The following is a 19,412-nucleotide window of genomic DNA, read 5'->3' as shown; positions in this document are numbered from 1 at the left end:
CACTGGGTGAGAATCCTTTGCCATCCCAGTCAAAAGCAGGCACCCAGCCCCCTCACAATCCCAAATGTGGCAAGGGTAATGCCTGAGACTATGTTGGGCCAAAGTAGAAGCCAGAGGCCTAAACATAGCATGCGCCCACTGGGTGAGAATCCTTTGCCATCCCAGTCAAAAGCAGGAACCCAGCACCCTCGCAATCAATACATTTCCATGCTGACTGCACCAATATATGCCAGTATTCACATATATTCATTCACACAGTATTCATGTTTGCTTTGTGCATAATGCCAGTAATTAAACTATAAGAAAACATGCCCACCCTGGCTCTGCCACACACTCCTGTTGGCTTTGCCTTTAGAAAGGGCTCGTCACAAAACATGTCCAAATGGGCAGCAGAATGCAGGCGAGTATAGATGCGTAATAATGCTCATGAGGTTTGCTTTACCCTTGATGCCCAGTGAAAAAAGCCACGCCACAGTAAGAAATGGCTTGACTGGGTGCCCCAAAATGCCAGTGCAGCCACATAAAAGCACATTTCATCCTTTCCAAAAAATCAACAGCACTTGGTACTGGCATCTAGGATGAATATCCAGTAAAAAGTGCATCGTGATTGGGATTCCAAGATGGCCACTGGGGGGGGGGGGGTGGGGGAGCAGTGTGATCTTGGAGCCCTCACCCCCACCCGCCCCCCCCTGCAGGGCCAGACAATAAAGATAAATTAAAAGAGCCTTTCCCAGGCAGGGATTTCTCGATGAAGGCTTCGGTGGTGGTGGAGTGGACTCCGGTAGAAGTGGGTGTGCGGCCTTCGTCTCCACTGGGTCGGAGGTGCAGAGGCACTGCGCCTGCGGTGGCCGAGCTGAGAGACACGATTGCAGACCGCGAGCAAGAAGAAGCACTTCGGGAGACCCGGTGCGGCCAAGCACCCCGTGCGGATGCAAGGCGGGGTGGCGCAAAGGAGCCAGTCAGGAAGGAGCTGCCTGCGATATTGGAGGCCCACTGGGGCTGGATTCGTAAAGCACCAGCGGGAAGATCAAGGCGGGACTCAGCCGCCCTGCGCCAGAGAATCAGTGTCTCAACAGAGAGACTAGTTAGAGCCGGATGGGCCATACCTGTAGCCCACTGCAGAGAACTGCGTAGCAGAGAAGAGCACCCGGAGCAGCCAAGAGGCTGCACAGCGAAAGTCAAGAGGCAGGAAGGTGGCGACCCCGAGGGGCTCGACTACCACCCCCCCCACACCCCCCTTGGGGAAGAACCATCACAGGTCAGCGTGCGCCCTGGCCCAAGGAAAGGGTGCAAGCAGGCAGAGATCAGCCACCAGTAACCACCAGCTTTGAGCAGAGTGTCAGTGAGGAGTGGGGGGAGCGCAGCAGGAGGACCCCTGCCCAAGCTTTGAAGCCAGCACTTTGCAGAGAAGACCAGGGGAGGCCATGTGGTGTTTAGCCGGGGCGACTGGAGGCCCATTTGAGGTACATTTTGGAGCTGCATATAGTGCCTCAGCCAGCGCACCTCCATCCGGAAGCACAGCAAGGGAGACAAAGGAGCAAGAGGCGCACCATGCATAGGAGACAGTGATCGGTGGGGCCCTGTCCTCCCCAGGCCAAACCTGAGGCCGAATAGGGGGCTAAAGAGCCCATCTACATCCTTAGTGGGCAAGGAAGAATAAGGGAGAGGCCACTTGGATGGGCTCAGGGCAAAGTTATCCTGGCACCAGGGCCAGGAGGAGGGTCATTTGAAACCCGAGGAGGACAAACAGTGGCTCACCTGTGCACAGTTAGAGGGGAGTTCCACCCTCCACCCGTACGGTCAATGGCAGACCTACAAAGCGGCAGAGGGAGGAGGTTCCTACAACCTGAAAAAGTGTCCAGAAGAGGTCCAAAGGGTGTGACACGATATCAGGTAGAAGAGGAGGGGGCAGGGCTCCCCATCAGACCTGCCTACGCACTACGTCAAAAAACAAGGGGAAGAACATGCAAGCTGCTCCTAAGTCGGTGAAGAAATCTCAGGAGGGCAATCTGAAGAGACTCTGGTGCAGAGACAGCGAGGTACTGGCTGGGGGAAATCAGGGGCCCGTGGCAGGAGAGGATTTGTGGGCGCTGGCAGGCACCGCAAAGGATTAAGGGGTCACCCAGGAGGTTCTTCGCCAATGCTTTCAGGATTTTGGGGACAAGATAGCAAACATCATTCAATCGCAGTTGAACATGATGCAGGCGGAACTGTCCCAAACGTTGCAAGAGGTGAAGGTGGGACATAACAAAACTAGAGGTGCGAACTGATGCAGTGCAGAGCGCCATACAAGAGGTTGCAGAGGACATAAGGAAGCTAGACGACCTGGTAGAGCAATTAGCAAGGGTCACGCAGAACCTCATTAGTGCGAGCCGCATGGTAAGACAACCATGGAAAGGAGGGCAGTGCCTCGGGTGACCTCCCTAAACGTCAGGGGGCTGAACTCCACGTTTTAGAGAAGGAAGGTGAAACAGTTCTTGGGGCGGGGGAAGTCAGTAACTGTAGCCCTCCAAAAGACGCATGTCAGAGGCGAGACAGGCATACGCTGAAAATCAAGGGGTACCGCCATCTGTTCCAATCCAATGCCCCAGGAAAGACAGGGGGGGGGTGTTAATCGCTATTCGGGACATCTCCGGTTTCCGGGTCATAGCTACAGAGGGGGAAACAGAGGGTAGGTATCGGGCGGCCTCTTTCCAATGGGAGAAGGGGGACATATACAGTGGAAGCAATCTACGTCCCAATATAGGGCAAAACAGGTTCTTGCAGGCGACACAGACCCGATTTGAGACTTTTGCCAAAGGGCAGATAATATTATTAGGTGTATTAGGTGACTTTAATCTGGCGTGGGACCCAGAGAAGACAGGAGCACAAAGGTTTGCCACAACCAGGTGGTGCCATCTGCCTGCTTGAAGGAACACATGGGCCAACTGGCGTTGGTAGATGGCTGGAGGGACCTGGAGGGGGGGGGCGATACACATTTTATTCCCACGTTCATAGATTCTTCTCAAGGATAGATCATACCTGGATTGCGAGGTCACTATTGGGTAGGGTCGCAGGGATAGTGCTAGGAGTGATCACCCTGTCAGACCATGCACCCATAACGATTACCTTAAATATGGGGCAGAATGAACCAGGCCTACGGCGGTGGAAGTTTCCCCTAGCCACAACCTTAAGGATGGAGTCCTATATGAGGACAAAGAATAAAATCTTGGATTACTTTGCACATAACGTAACAGAGGGTGTACATGACCAGGTGGTGCGGGACGCGTTTAAGGCTACATTGAGGGGGGAGCTCATCGCGATGAAGTGCCAGAGGGACAAACAACTAGGTCTCTTACATGAAGAATTGGAAGATAAAATTAAATTAAAAATTTGCTCGAATGGCATATAACACAGGGAGTAAGCTGCAAAGGCAATATCTGCTGATTAAGGGGCAATTAGATGTTTTTTTCAGACTAGTGCTGCAGAGCGTTCATTGCTCTACCTCCAACAGAGGTATTATGTCAAAGTCAATAAGGCGGATCGCCTGTTAGCGGGGTTGATTAGGAAAAAAGAAGCATGGAGGACAATACTTAAAATAAAAGCGGGGGGGCAAGAAAGCACTGCAGGACCCCCCTTGTTAATTTGCATATTTAAGAGCGAGTTCGCGCTCTGAAACACTTGTGTACAAGCGCGATAGAAATAAAATATTAATCAATCAACCAACTTTGGGTCTCACCCTAAATTACTAGGGGAATCCAGACGTGGACCCCTTGCTCACTATTCTTAGAGAGGCACAGCTCCACCCTACAGATGAGGTCCAACCAGACCGAAACACGTGTCTGGGGTTGCTGTTGGTACTCTTGTTCAGAAGAGAATTGCCTAGCATTTCGGTGCTGGACTGCCCCAGGGCAGGACAAAGACTGATAGGTTTGGGATATTTCTTCTCTATGAATGATAGTGAGCTAAAGACTGTGGGTAAGTCCCTCGTAACCAGGACTAATGTTTGGCAGAGGGACTCCCAGGACCACCCTTGTTAATTTGCACTGCTTTACCTGACATAATTGTGATCTTCACAAAATATTATTCATCGCTGTACACATTAGATTCCCCTGACGAGGGAGCCCAAAGGGAATACCTGTCCCGGTGCCCTCTCCCTAAGATCACTCCTCAAGAACAGGAAGAACTTGAGGGAGACATTACTCTCAAAGAAGTAAGGGCGGCTATAGAAAGGCCCCTGGCCCGGACGGCTTTCCAGCGTGTTTCTACTCAACATTTAGACTGGCATGGATACTGCACTTAGACCAGCTCTTCAACTCTTTTGGCTGCAGGAGAGGCGGGGAGGGCAGGATGCATCACGCCGTCAATGGAAGAAGCCATGGTTGTGCTGCTCCCAAAGCCGGGTAAGGATGTCACTATGTGATTCGTACCGACCGATTGCCCTTATTAATCTAGACACAAAGATCTACACCAAGGTTCTGGCGTCAAGCCAGGATAAGCTCCTCTCCAAACCAATTGAGCCCAACCAATCAGGATTTATTAGGCATAGGCAGACCTCCGATAACATTCAGCGGGTCTGTCATCTGATTGAAAATGTAAATAAATCTAGAACCCGTGCACTTATACTAGTGTTGGATGCCGAGAAGGCATTTAACCGGGTCGAATGGCCATTCCTCTTCCATAACATGGAGGTTATGGGATTCGGTTCTAAATTCCTTTCAATGGTAAGAGCCAACTACTGAACTACCTCCTTGCACCTGGCAATCAACAGCAACTTTCCCAGAGGATCAAGGTCTCACGAGGCACTAAGCAGGGTTGCCCGCTCTCCCCGCACTTATATGCCATCCACCTGGAGCCGCTCTTGGCCAGCATTAGGGCCTCCCGGGATATTAAGGGAATTCCCTTTGGGGGTGAGGAGCATAGAGTCGCAGCGTTTGCTGATGACATGCTCCTCTTGATCACCAAACCAGAAACCTCATTTCCAGGGATCTCGCATGAACTTTGGGGGAGGTGGCAGGGTTAAAAATAAATGCTCACAAGTCAGTTATTAAACTTGACCATCCCCTCAGAAAAGGTTCTGGAATTGCGGGGTTTAGATATTTGGGGGTCCAGATTACTGGTTCTCTGGGTGCTCTTTACCGTGCTAACTACCCGCCTTTAGCAGAAAAGCTGCACAGGCTGCTGGCGGAATGGGTGCTCTTATCAATATCATGGATGGGGAGGATAAATGCCCTTAAAATTGTGATTTTGGCAAAAAACCTGTACCATGTCACGGTCCTGCCAGTGGGGTTGGTTCCCTGAGGTTTCTTCAGGACCTTCCAAAAACATGTGGGGTAACTTATTTGGAACCACAAGAGACCCAGGGTAGCTATGCAGATGCTAATATCTCCCAGAAGCAGGGGAGGGCTGGGAGCGCCAAACATCGGTCTCCATTTCCTTGTGGCTCAAATCAGAGTGGTCCGGAATTAGTTCTGGGGCGATCGCGGGATGGTCTGGTGTCCAATGGACAAAGCAGTGGTGCGATAGTCGCTGGATGAGGCGTTGTGGCGACCCAAGGGAGATAGGCCAGCAAACATGTACTGTAGCACGATATGGGCCCTAGTGGGGGACTCATGGGATGAGCTGGTGCAGGGGGTGAACTTGACCATGTTCTTTTTTATAATTATTTCAAACATTTCAACCACTGATTATTCTTTTCCACAAGTAAGTATACACGATAACACTGCAAACTTTAGTGGACGGTCATGTGTTACAAAACATCAAGACATAACATCAAAATCAAAAACCACACAAGCATTTGTTGTACAGTCAAAAGTAAAACAAACTGCAGTTTAATCCTAGGATTGGTCATTTCGAAATGTTACCCTGCATTGGTCCTCATTTAACTTACAGCATTGGCCACTTCTTGAGACTGCAATATGACCACAATTAGGACATACTCAAAACGCACACATGATTTCAACTCTAACTGTGTGAATGCTACATAGATGCTACAACTAATTATGCTGCACTAAAGTTTGCTCTTTTATCATTTATACTTACTTGTGGAAAAGAATAATCAATGTTTGAAATAATTATAAAAAAGAAGAAAAACATTTAATTTGTTACTCACCGCTCCGGTAATCGATCACTGCCTGTAGATGGGCGACCTTGGAGACTGTAGTTTCCACAGATATTCACAAGACAGCCTCTGGTAACCCGACATCCCCTGAATTCTAAGATTGAGGCTTCCTCAAGGAGGGGCTCTTTTCTGCGATGTGCCTCTCTGCTGTTTCAACCTTAACAGGCAGAATTGCCAATCGCCTAAAAGAGCGGGGAGAACACACACCGCCAACCAATGCTGCAAAGGAATACAAAGATGGTTAAAGGAGCTAAGGTATGAAGGAATGAAAGAAAACAATAGTACTAAGGAGTACCTAGGAGTGGTTTGAGGAGTGGAATCTGCTATAGGATTGACCTACAAAAGAAAATAAACTATTACCCTCTACATCAATGTAATAAACCAGAGCATCCCAGAAATAAATGGGTAAGTAATTCAAACACAGACCTGAAGGGAGAAGTGGCAGGAATTAATGAAGTCCAAATGGAGGGAAACAACGAAAGGATAAAATTTAAAAAAGAGGAAGGTTAGTACAGGAGAGTAACCCGGGCGGCACAGGGGACGCACTAGTGACGGGTTGGTGCATGTACCGGAAAGCGTCAATATGCACTTGGTGAGTAGTTCACTGTAGAATGTTGAAGTCCAAAAGGATGTAGAAACCAAGTTCAAAAGGAAAGGCTAACGGTGGAATCCAGTATGAACAGTTCAGGATAATAGCAAGTGAAATGGCCTCAGGAACAAGAAAGAGACCAGGGACTAGTACTGAGGACAACCAATTACCTTAGTGGGCCGAAGACCTAGGAAGTCACTGAGGAAAAAGGCAGGCAGTCCTTGAAGGAGTCCGGGTCAGTAAAGCAGCGGGCATAACCAAAACAAAAGGAGTATCCAAATGCAGTCCAAATAGAATAGCCAAGCGTCGGGAACCAGAAGATCAAAATAGAGCACTGACTGGGTGTCAGAAGGGAAAACGGAACGTAACCGCAAGGAGAGTAACACTACAATTAGCAGCAGTGCTTTAAAGTACATGGGGCGTGGTTTAGGTGCGCGTTCCATACACCTGCAAGGTGCCAGCTGACACGAGACGCGCCGGCATGTAAACAAGCGCCATGGCAACCTGTATCGATTCCAGAGGGGAGCTTGCGAGTATGCTCTTCTTCGCGTGAATGCCGCGGATGAGCCGGCGCTGTCATTCCGGTTAGAAAACGTAACATAATGTTGGGAAAAGAAAAAAGAAAAAATGTTAACACATAAAACAGCAGTATCAGACTGAACCGCATAGAAAAACAGAAGCAAATGTTATATTTGTGCTTTGTCTGATGGCAATACCTATACCTTTGGGCTGCCTTTCTCTCCTGACCTAGCCCATCTAGGACTCGTAGAGGTTCTTTACAGGCTGACTTATCCAGGCCACAGAATAACAAACTTGTTACATACTAGATTGGAAGTATGACAAAATGAACTAGTGGAAAGAGCATGCCTCACTGTTTCTTATACAGCCTTATTGGGACATGATCTGTGCATCAATGAATAGTATTGTTGGTAGTCAGATGCCGGACAACATAGCGGTTGCCATCCTGGGAAGGGGCGGGGTTCTGGAAAATCTACTCTTGAAAGCTCAAGAAAGACATACGTCATCCTGATAGTGGCAGCAACGCTTGTGGTGCACACAAATAGAAACAAAAAGCTGGCCCCACAGAACAAAAATGGGTTAGTAAAATCTGTAAGTTTGTGGCACTCGAGTGGGTGACCTATTTGATTCAAGGGGATCACCAAAGGTTTCTCCCGGCCTGGGACATTGTCCTGCATCACCTGCAGCGGGACTCGCAGACCACATGGTGCCCGAAGAAAATTTGATTGCTGGGAGTACTCGCTCCACATGGTGGAGATGCCTTTGCATGAGATGGGAGGAGATATGCCTGAAGTTTCTAGGGGAGGCGAGGACTATGAGGGGCAGGGTCCTCAACGGTGCAAGGGCCCATACACTGGAAACTCAAAGAAACTTGGGACCAGGAGCCATCTACAGAGTTTATGGACTCAGGAAGTTCGGAGGGGGGCCAGGACTGGGTGGGTTGTTGGTTGCATGTGTTGGGATCGAGAGGTATAGGGGGGAAAGAGAGAAGGTGGGGGGCAACAAAGGATGGGGAGGGGGGTTACATGCTTTGTTACTGTCAATAATACCAATAAAATACATTTAAAAAAGTGCATTGTTACTGTGCTGCCCTCACCAGCCAAAATCAGCTCCTTGGCCCAGCATAAAAACACCCACATTCTTTGACTCAACATTCACTCGCTTATTCACACACAGCATTCACTCACTCATTGCACAAGAGGATCAGAAGTGACCTTTCCATACGTTTTATATCCCCCTGCACCTGTTCCAAATAGGCACAGGGACATTTATTTTTTCCCTGTGCTTTGAAAAGTGCACCTCTTTTGAAAATTGGGGTTTACTTGAAAATTCCCAGAACCCCCTTTCCACCCTCTGCCATGCGCAGTTGTGCATTTGGTGGGAAAAGAGCCCCTCAATATGCACAACTATGATGCACACATAATGTCCTTTGTGCACGGTTCACCACCTTTTTGTCGAAAGTGAAGTGAATGAGCATTCCATCAGCAACTGTTTCGGCCATCATTAACACCAGATTTGCTCATGAGCAGGTATTGTGTAAATACCATAAGCTCCAGCGCAGATACTGTGACTGGAATCGTTAGCCCCAGAGTACATACTGTGCATGCCATCATTCTCGCAGAGCAAGTATTGTGTTTGTGGTTATAAGCTCCAGGGCAGGTATTCTGTCATATGTAACCAGGCGTGCAACGTCATTGAGCCGACCGGGCTGAAGCCCTTACCCCCATCCACCAAAATGTTAGCTATTGGGCTGGGCTTTTGTGCCCTTGAACAGTTCAAAGGATCAGAAACATGTTTCTGGGCGCATTTTGTTTCTTCCGAGGGAAATCTACTATCTGCTCGGCTCGGATGATCAAGCACTGCCCGTTTTCCAGAGTCACTGCCCCCACCCCAAAACACACAGGCTGCATCCCTGGCTCTGCAGCCAGTTCTGTAATGAACTCGACAACGCATTTATTTTGTCATCAGCAGCATAGCCTTTCTTATGCATGATGGTGAATTTCCAACTGAAAGACCACCAGTTACCTTGCAAATCTGTGACAGTTAAAGCGAGCAACACAATAAAGCACCCTTTGAAAATGTGTTCATACCCGTAAAACCAGATTTCACATAAATTCCACCCGATAATGAACACTAGCCTAAGCACATTCCCATTGCATTGAAAACCGCATCCGAATGAACCTGAATAAAAGCAGACTACGCCACCATTTTAGAATCATCTGCCATTTTTGATTAACTCCTGCTTTCTGTCTCATGTTAAACTTTGTTTTCGGCTCCAGCAGAGAAAAATGTACTTTGTACTGTGTCAACATGTTGAGGCTGCCAAAAGCAGAATGTTTGTCCTGCACTAAGAAACCTTGGAGCTGAACTGAACCTCAATTTAGATGTTGTCTGTACCAATAGTATCATCCTTATTCAAACAGTGGAACAGAATGCTGAATAGCTGAAATCGTGTGCATTTGCAGAAATCCTTTGTGTTAGTTTCTTGAAACTGTACTTACTTTAAGCTTTAAAAAAATATTACCATTGTATTTGTGTGCAGAAAAGCATGTTTAGTGTTTAAGGAAAACATTGAACAATGTATAATTATTTGATTCTGTATTAGAAATGTGAACTGGGTATGAACCCTAGTGAATTGTTAACTTGAAGAGGGGCAGGATGATGTAACCGGAATTGGGGAAAAGAGTATACAAGTTGATGTCTTTGTAATGTCCAGCACTCTCTCCCCTCACGGTGTCTGCTGGTACACACTGCAAGGTGTTGGGACCCAGATAGCTATCTGCCTATTAAAATTGTACATGTACCTCGGAACTTGTGACTGGCGTATTTTATTTTTGGTGGTACTAGGCCTCGATATTTCTTTTGGTCTTTCAGATGGCGCCCGAATAGGGACTGGGGTGGTATATACATCCAACTCCTTTAACTACTGCCCGTTATGCCACACTCAGGGCATTATTCTTTGGTCAATGGAATGATAGTGTCACTGGGAATTTTGACGGGACCAATCTTAACGAATTTGAGAAACGAGTCTTACCACCTTTAGGATGTTCTTTGTTTACTAATAGGAGCAAGCTAAATGTTGCTTCTATTAGGCCTTCGGACAGACTCTCTAGACCTTTTCAGTCATTGATGTCCTTTAAGATGGCTCCTGTAGGCAATAGGGATGCTATGCCTCCTTCCTATACCATCAATCATAGTCCAAACTCTGTTCCATTCTGCATACAAAGGGAAGGTTCTCAACCAATGGGTACATTTGAGGGATGTACAAATATTGCAGTTTTAACTAGTGAGGATTTTTATTCATTTATTCGCATTTGTAGAGCGCACGTACAGCCCAGGGGCATCGTGGCGCTTATTACAAGAATTTGCAAAGAATTTTCATTGGTGTGGTTACATATGACCAGAAGGTCTCTTAGTTACAGGATACAGTTAGTAAATTTTCTTTGAGCATACAAAACACAGAAAACATAGCATGTTATGTTGGTTAAGTGAAGAGATATGCTTCGAGTGCTTTGCGGAACGCAAGGTGGGATTTAATCATTCTGAGGCTAGGCGGGAGGGCATTCCACTGTGAGGTAGCTATCGTAGGGAAGCTAGATCCTCCTGCACGGATTATTTTGGTTTTGGGCACCTGGATAAGGTTGGAATAACCCTCCCTAAGGGGTCTTACGGCCGTGTGTTTGACAATCCTTTGAACAAGGTATGGAGGGGCAGTATTGTGGAGGCATTTGTGTGCCAGTGAAAGAGTTTTGAACGTGATTCTCTGTTTGACTGGGAGCCAATGGACTTGTCTCCTGATTTCAGAGATGAGATCTTTCCTTGACGTCCCAGTGGCTGCCCTGAGGGCATTGTTTTGCGCTATTTGCAGTTTAGAGAGGTTTTTGCATGACGTTCCAGATAGTAGGGCGTTGCAGTAATCTAGTCTAGAGCCAATAATGGCTCTGGCTATGGTGAGGCATTTATGTTGTGAGAGGAAAGGTCTGGCTGCATTAATGATTTTGGCGTAGTAGGCTGATGAGGTGGAGATAGCATTTACTTGTCTGTCCATGGTGAGGTTTGAGTCCAGGTAGACGCCCAGTCTTTTAACGTGGTCAGACACTTTGATAGGTGTATTGTCGATGGTGAAGGAGGCGTATTCCTGACTGAGGTTACCCAGGGTGGTAGGTGAGCCTATGAGTAGGAGTTCTGTCTTTTCACTATTTAAACAGAGCCAGTTGTCTGCCATCCATGATTGGATGGTTGAGTATATGTTCGTAAAATTGCCCATGTCAGTCTTGTAGTCACCTGTGAGAGGGATTAACACCTGCGTATCGTCCGAATAATTGGTGTATGAAATACCCATGACGTCCAGGATGCTCAATAGTGGCCTGGTGAACAAGTTATAGATAGTAGGTGCTATGCAAGACCCTTGTGGGACTCCACATGTACGTAGGCTGGGTGCGGCGGTGGCCGAGTCCGAGAAGACTTTCATAGCCTGCCTTGGAGAAAGGAGGTGATCCAGTCGCGTGCTTTGTGTGAGAAGTTGGCTGCAGAGGCAAGGTGGCGGCACAGTGTGTTGTGGTCGACCAAGTCGAACGCAGCGGATAAGTCGAGGAGTAGGAGAAGTGCAGGTTTGCCTGAGTCCCTCAAGTCGTCCATTTGGTTTTTTAGATCGAGGAGGGCTGATTCCGTACCTTGGTGCGGAAACCTGATTGGTGCAAGCCAAGGAGTTGGCTTTCTTCGAGGTGTTTTTGGACTTGCATATAAGCTGCTTTGTCGAGAATTTATAGCAGGAATGGGACTGTGGTGATTGGTCTGTAGTTACCGGGGACAGTGGGGTCGAGTGTTGGTTTTTTGATTAATGGGCGTACCCAGGCTTCTTTGAGATCTTTAGGGACAATACCTGATATGAAGGAGGCATTGATGAAGGCAGTGATAAAGGGAGCAAGGGCGTGAGCGGATTCTTTGATAAGTTCGGCAGGGCAGGCATCGCCTTTGCAGTTGGAGGGTTTTAAGGACTTAAGCAGGGTGATGGCTTCAGCTTCCGTGATGTCTCTAAATTCGAATGGGGGGGGGATTTAAGTGCTGGTGAGGCATGCATTTTACTATGCTGGCTAGCTATTAGCTTTTCTAGCATTTTTTAGTGGCCAGTGATTTTGGCCTGCAGGGTGTCAAGTTTGTCTAGCATTGCAGATTGAATGCTGTTACACCACTTGGCCTCCTTGATAAGCATAGGGGGAGGAGTCGCAGGTTTTTCCAATTCTCTGAAGATGGAGAAAATTTCCTTGGAGTTGGATTTGGCGTCATTGATTCTAGTGTTGAATGAGAGGGCTTTGGGTTTGATGACATTGTTTTTATGACTTGGAGATGATTTTGAAGGCTTCCCCATTTATTTCTGAGGGGTTGGCTTTCCATGTGGAGAGAGCGGATCTTTTTTCTGAGCGTTGCTCGAGTAGCTCATTGGAGAACCACGAATTGGAGTGCTTAATTTTCTTGGCTTTCTTGAGGGATAGGGGAGCAATTGCATCTATGGCTTTGGTGATGACACTTTTGTAGGTGCTTGCGAGAGTTTCTGGGTTGTCGGAGGTGGGCGTTTGTATCGCGGGGATCATTAGGAACGGTGCCAGCTTTTCTACTGTGAGTTTACGTGAACTCCTGGCGAGTGCTGCTGGGCAGGGGGTCAGAGTGGGTGCGGAGTCTTTTATAGTGGCGAGGTTGAATTGGATATAGTGGGGTGTCTAGTCAAATGGTCGACAGACAAATGGCTGACAATTTGGTCGAATTTTTTTTTAAATTTATATATATATTTTTTAGGTTTTCGTTTAGGAAAAAAGGGGGTTTTAGCAAAAAAAAGGGGGTTGGGGGACCCCCCCCCCAAAAAAGTGAAAAAAATAATTTAAAAAAAAAAAAAATCACCCATTTGACCTGTCGACCTTTTGGTGTCGACCATTTGTCCGGTCGACCATTTAGATTCGACCAAATGACCTAGAACCATATAGTGGTGGTCAGACCAAGGGAGGTGGGTATTGGCGGTGACCAGGATGGAGCAGTTGTGCTGGCTAATCCAGTCCAAGGTGCGTCCTTTGATGTGGGTGGGTTCAGTGATGGTAGGCGTGAAGCCGAGATTGGTAAGGGCTTTGTTGAGCGCTTTAGCGTGCTGGTCTCTTGGGTCATTGAGGCCTAGGTTGAGGTCACCCAAGAGGATGGTTTGGGATGTTTTTTTATGTTGTCCGATAGAGCATGGACAATGGAATCTTGGAAGTCAGTGCAGGGGCCAGGTGGTCGGTATACAATATGCAGATTGATGGTGCAGGTGTGTGACACATTGATTTTAAGTGGGAGGTCGTCACAGTCGAGTCCATTTAGTCCCTGGTGTGCTGGTGATTCCCTAATGCTAAGGGAGTTCTTGGCTATGAGGGCGACGCCGCATCCTCTCTGGTTGGTGCGGTCTTTCCTGAAGATAGCAAAGTCTGCGGGGATGGCTAGGGAGAGGGCAGGTCCTGAGCTATCGTTTAACCAGGTTTCTGTGATGGCAAGTATGTCCAAGTTGTCTTTGGTGATCAAATCGTGGATGTCGAGGGGATGCGCAGGAATAGAGCGAGCATTAACTAGTGCACACTTTAGCATATGGGCAGAAGGTTGTAGTGTAGGTTGTGTTGTGGTGCGAGGTGCAGGCAGTTCAGTGGGCATAGGCACAGTGGCAACAACAATAGGTGCAGGCAGTTCAGCGGGCATAGGCACAGTGGCAACAACAGTGGGTGCAGGCAGTTCAGTGGGCATAGGCACAGTGGCAACAACAATAGGTGCAGGCAGTTCATTGGGCATAGGCATAGTAGCAACAACAGTGGGTGCAGGCAGTTCAGTGGGCATAGGCACAGTGGCAACAATAGGTGCAGGCAGTTCGATGGGCATAGGAACAGTGGCGGCATCAGTGGGTGAGGGGCGTGCAGAACCATGATGGTAGGTAGGGTAACTATCGTGAGTAGTAACCTCCTTGTGGAGCTTTAGAGTCTCTGCTTTATAGGCATTATACGTGAGCTTAGTTGCACAGTAATGTTCAGTGCAGTTAGCGAATCTGAAACAGTTTTCTGATCTGCGCACACGAGTGTGTAGGTGGGTGGCTCTGCGTGGGAACCTACTTGAGACTCTGAGGTTGCGGTAGTTGGTGGGCGGGGCGTATTGTGGCATCGGAGCTGGTACGATACGCGATCGTAAGCGGAGGTTCCTAACAGGTAGGGGAGCGGGGTATGAGTGGGCAAGGAGCGCATAGTAGCGGTGGCCAAACCTTTGGACAAGTGTAGGCGGCATGCGAGGGAATGCGCTCTTAGACCTTTGTAGGAGATCCTGTTCACTTTGTTTGCGGCAATGAGGCATATCCGTGGTTACCCAGGGACTGGGAAGGTACTTGTTACTTGGGTATATTGTTACCAGGAGTATATGTTGCCACCACCGCTGATATTTCTAAAACTCGTCTCAGGAGGGATGGGGATGGTGATACTCCTTCACAAGTCTTGGGTGATGTTGCCAAATCCTTTGTGCCATTCTGGGGACAGATAATGAATTCTGAAGATATTAGGAGATTGGCAAGGGTACTGGAGAAAACTATCAATAGGACCACTGACATTTTGTATAACACGACATTAGAACAAAAGTCCATTAGATTAGTGGCTATTCAATATAGGATGTTGCTAGACATCATTCTAGCTGAGCGTGGTGGGGTATGCAAAATGGTGGGATCTGCATGTTGCGTTTTTTTGTACCCAAATCCTCCCCCACCATATTTAAGGCAATTCGGAATTTACATGTCTTAAGTACTGAAGTACACGTTCCAGAAGGAAAATGGATTATTAGTACATGGTTTTGGGACGTGTTGCTATCCTGGGGTTGGAAAATCTGTGCAGTCTTAATGGTAATCCTTGGCATTTTTCTGTTCTGGTGTTGTTGCATACAATGTTGCTCTGATGAAGATAAGTGGTCTTTGAATAGTACAAATGTTGGAGTTATGCTCTTGGCTTAGGCCAAAAGGAGGGTTTGTAAAACCATATTTCTCATAACTACTGCCTCATAATGAAAACTGGCCTAAGCACATTCGTAATGCACTGAAAACCGCATCCGAATGAACCTGAATAAAAGCGGACTATGCCACCATTTTAGAATCATCTGCCATTTTTGATTAACTCCTGCTTTCTGTCTCATGTTAAACTTTGTTTTCGCCTCCAGCAGAAAAAAATTAACTTTGTACTGTGTCAACATGTTGAGGCTGCCGAAAGCAGAATGTTTGTCCTGCACTAAGAAACCTTGAAGCTGAACTGAACCTCAATTTAGATGTTGTCTGTACCAATCGTATCATCCTTATTCAAACAGTGGAACAGAATGCTGAAAAGCGGAAACAGTGTGCCTTTGCAGAAATCCTTTGTGTTTGTTTCTTGAAACTGTACTTACTTTAAGCTTTAAAACAAAACAAAGGTTACCATTGTATTTTGTGTGCATAAAAACATGTCTAGTGTTTAAGGAAAACATTTAACAATGTATAATTATTTGATTCTGTATTAGCAATGTGAACTGGGTATGAATCCTACTGAATTGTTAACTTGAAGAGGGGCTGGACGATGTAACCGGGATTGGGGAAAAGAGTATATAAGTTGATGTCTTTGTAATGTCCAGCACTCTCTCCCCTCACGGTGTCTGCTGGTACACACTGCGTGGTGTTGGGAGCCAGATAGCTATCTGCCTATTAAAATTGTACATGTACCTCTGAACTCGTGATTGGCGTATTTCATTTTTGGTTGTATTAAGCCTCAATATTTCTTTTGGTCTTTCATACCCATAATGTCTAATAGATTAATATGCTAAAAAGTAAAGTTTGCTTTGATGTCCTTAGTTGAAGGTTCTAAAAACCATACATAGCACCACGTTGGAGGTTTGTGACGAATCTCCAAACCTAATTGAGTTTATGACACAACTTATTTTATTGTGTGTCTTAAAGCGCTGAAAATAAAGTGGGTAAATAGATATTTTGCCTTTTGCATCTTATCATTTTCCATTCAGGATGTGGAAAATAAAGCTACACTGATATTATTTTGGCCGAACATGCTGCTATAAGGATTTACACATGGTCATGATGCTTTACTATGCAATTTGTGTATTTTGCAAGTAAACTCTATAGGACAGTATTATTGTAGGGACAGTATTATTGTAGGTCTTGACACCCAAAGCTTAAATATTTGTTCCAAGTAAAGCATGGAAGAAGGTGGCTGTGCCCAAATTGCAGAGTGGGTTAAAATCCCTGCTTTGTTGCTTAGCGTAAGTGTGTGATCCCGGACAAATAACGTAATCTCACCCTGACTTCAACTGCAAAAATTGGAGTGCTTTTAAGTGATTACGTTTACACCCTTAAAATAGGACAGTTTTAATAAGTGTAGGAACAAATTGGTGTACCCTGGTGCTCCTCTGCTAGTGGCTCCAATACTGTCATATAGAATTGCATTACTGCTGCACTGGCCCTCCCCAGTCTCATAACACTTGATTTGACAGGCAGACAGTCTCACCAGCCAGTCAGTTCACCAGAGAATTTAGTATAGCGGATTACCTGAGGTAGAACCACCATTACATTTTCTCCCCTGTTGCTCCCAGCCACTGAAGTTGGTTGGGGGTCCAGAGTACTGCCCCGCACTCGGCAATGTCCTGTTATGCTATGATATTTAGTCTTTTATTGCACACCATTTGCCATTTTCACACTTTCTAGGACCTTCAGGATCTGCAAGAAGTGGGTGCTTTCAGACTTAAAGGACAGCGTTAACTGATTGTAACATTGAAGCTGCACTAGAATAGTCTCATTACAATGAATAATTTAGTTAGTTACCCCTACATCAGTAAATGTGTCACTCCTCCACCGTCTCTGAAGTTAGCGCCTCTCCCAAAATTTGAAGGGTTAGCCACCGGCTACATTTTAGCCTAGGTTCACACCTGGCTGTGCGCACTTACATTTTGTTAGGCAGAGAGGGGAGGGAAGCCTTTCTGGTGGTGTTTAAGTTTTACTATGCTTGTTCAGAAAAATGTACTTTAACAAACGCAGTCAAACTTTAAAGCTGCTACTTTCAAGAAAGACTTCCATCACCTTTCTGCATATTGCACTTTAAAATATGCTATTTGATAGTTGGTCCCCACACCAGACCATGCCGGAGGTGGGGAGGGGGGGGGGTTGAACAGTGGGGATGGAGCCTCCAAGTCTGCCCTGTCTATTTTCTGAAGTGGCCACTCCCATCACCACTCAGCCCACCCCCGAAATGTAGTTTTCTTGCGCCTCTGTATGTAATGGAATAGCAGGTGCTATTATCAAACGTCATTAGTTCCAGGGCAAGTACTTTGTCTGGAATCAGTATCCCAGATCCAGTACAGGGTCTGTAATTATTTGCGCCAGTGCAGCGATTGTTAGATGTAGCTGATGAGCAGTTATGTATCGCAAGTCATTAGCTCGAGAGCAGGTACTGTGTCTCCACTCATTCGTTCCAGCCAGAGGATGTGATGGGCCTTTAACATTAGCGCTAGAGAAGGTTGTGTCTGCTGCTATTCATCGGGGTGTTGATTCTGTGTCTGCAGATATTAGACCTAAAACAGACACTGTGCCCCCAATTATTATCCGCAGATGGGTCCTTAGACCCAGAGAAAGTACCGTATCTGCAGCCATTAGCCCTGTGGAATCATTACTTTCAGAGTAGGCACTGGAGACAGTACACGTCTGCAATCCTTAGCCGGCACAGATATTATATATAGTCACTTACACCTAAGGTGACCAGACGTCCTGGTTTTGCCAGGACCGTCCAGGTACTTGGTGCACTGTCCCCCTTTCTCAGGATTATGTTCCGATTGTAAACTGCAGTGATCCCTTTGTTGTAGTAGGTCTTCATAGCTGGCAGGCAGGAATGCACGATCTCACACAGAGGGAATACTGCATTTTACAACTTATGATAGCGTTCGTTTGTGATAAATTAATTATAATATTGTTTATTTGAAGAGTAACAATTAAACTCCCTTCTCCTGCAAACGCTCCTTAAGTGTAGTGCCTTGATAGCCACTTTCAAGTGTTAGTCCTACTTTTATGTTAGTTGCCCTTGTCCCAGTTTTTTACTTTTTAAATCTGGTCACCCTACTTAAACCAGACCACGGTCTGAGTAGTAGCTGCACAGCAGTTACTGAGTCTGCGAGCATTCCCGAGCAAGAACTATACCGTAAAAGAGCTTCGGAGCAGCTACTGTGTCTACAATACAAACAACAGGCTGCCCTGTGTAGTTTAGAAAGTCACGTGCATACAATTTTCAATTTGAACATGCGTGGAGTACGAATTACAGCTCCAGCTGCAGGTTCTTACTTCAACGTGCATTTCCAGAGATTACAAAAGGGCCCCTCTTACCAATATAACAACAAAGGGGTGAGAATGCTCGAAGTTAATAGATGCTAAAAGAAAAGCATATCAAATTAATTACAAGAGCTGGATCACATGTACTCACCTGATGCTGTCTAGCAACTGAAAAAGAGCATTTGGTAAAGCGAGGACTTATGTGACTTCCATTATCAATTGAAACACATATTTGTCTAAAAGTATGCCGACACTTTCGGAAATGCCTTTAATGCGTCATGACGCATTTCAAGTATTTCTGATTGAAATTCCTAAAGTCGTCGTAACATTTATTCGTAGGAGGAAAGACGACTCTGTGCTGTGCACCGGCTGGTGTTTTTAGGTTCCCGTTGGTTTGTTTTCCTAATTTGATTTTTGTTGCAGCAATAGTGGCTCTTTGGGTGTCTTCTTAGCTGGTAAGTAGTATCCCCAACCCCGCCTCCAAACCGAAGTTATTCATGGCCGAGCAGAGAGAGGCTAGGGAAGAGGGGAAGGAAGGAAGGAAGGAAGGAAAGGAAAAGAAAAGAGGGACGGGAAGGAAGGAGAGAGAGGAAGAAAGGGATTCTCTTGCCATGATTTATGTAACTTTACAGATTTTACGAGGTGAGGGGTTCTGATTTGAACATTGAAGGGAGATGTGCATAACTTTACTGCTCAGCGTGTGATCCAGGATGATGAGAAAAAAAAATGTGTTTTTTTTGGCCGTAATTAACTGTATATGGCGAGCTACTCGGTTTTTTTCATTAAAAGCAGAGCTATTTTTTTTACTGTCTCCCGCCTAAAATAACAATATCCCCAATGCATTCCTATGGGGAAAATGCATTCTCCCT

At 46.4% G+C, this 19,412-nt stretch overlaps 1 protein-coding gene across 1 annotated transcript in view; it reads right to left on the bottom strand.

Moving 5' to 3' along the window:
* Positions 1-18,781, bottom strand: part of PFAS (phosphoribosylformylglycinamidine synthase) — a 786,527-nt gene extending 767,746 nt beyond the window's left edge. Inside the window, exon 1 of the mRNA XM_069651729.1 lies at positions 18,695-18,781. The gene's annotated coding sequence lies outside the window, so the exon portion shown is untranslated. The remainder of the gene's footprint in view (positions 1-18,694) is intronic.
* Between the last annotated feature and the right edge of the window lie 631 nt (positions 18,782-19,412).

The sequence above is a fragment of the Ambystoma mexicanum genome, chromosome 3p (genome assembly GCF_040938575.1).
Source record: "Ambystoma mexicanum isolate Mex_15411 chromosome 3p, UKY_AmexF1_1, whole genome shotgun sequence".
NCBI classification, from domain to species: domain Eukaryota; kingdom Metazoa; phylum Chordata; class Amphibia; order Caudata; family Ambystomatidae; genus Ambystoma; species Ambystoma mexicanum.
This window is presented reverse-complemented; position numbering and strand designations above follow the sequence as displayed.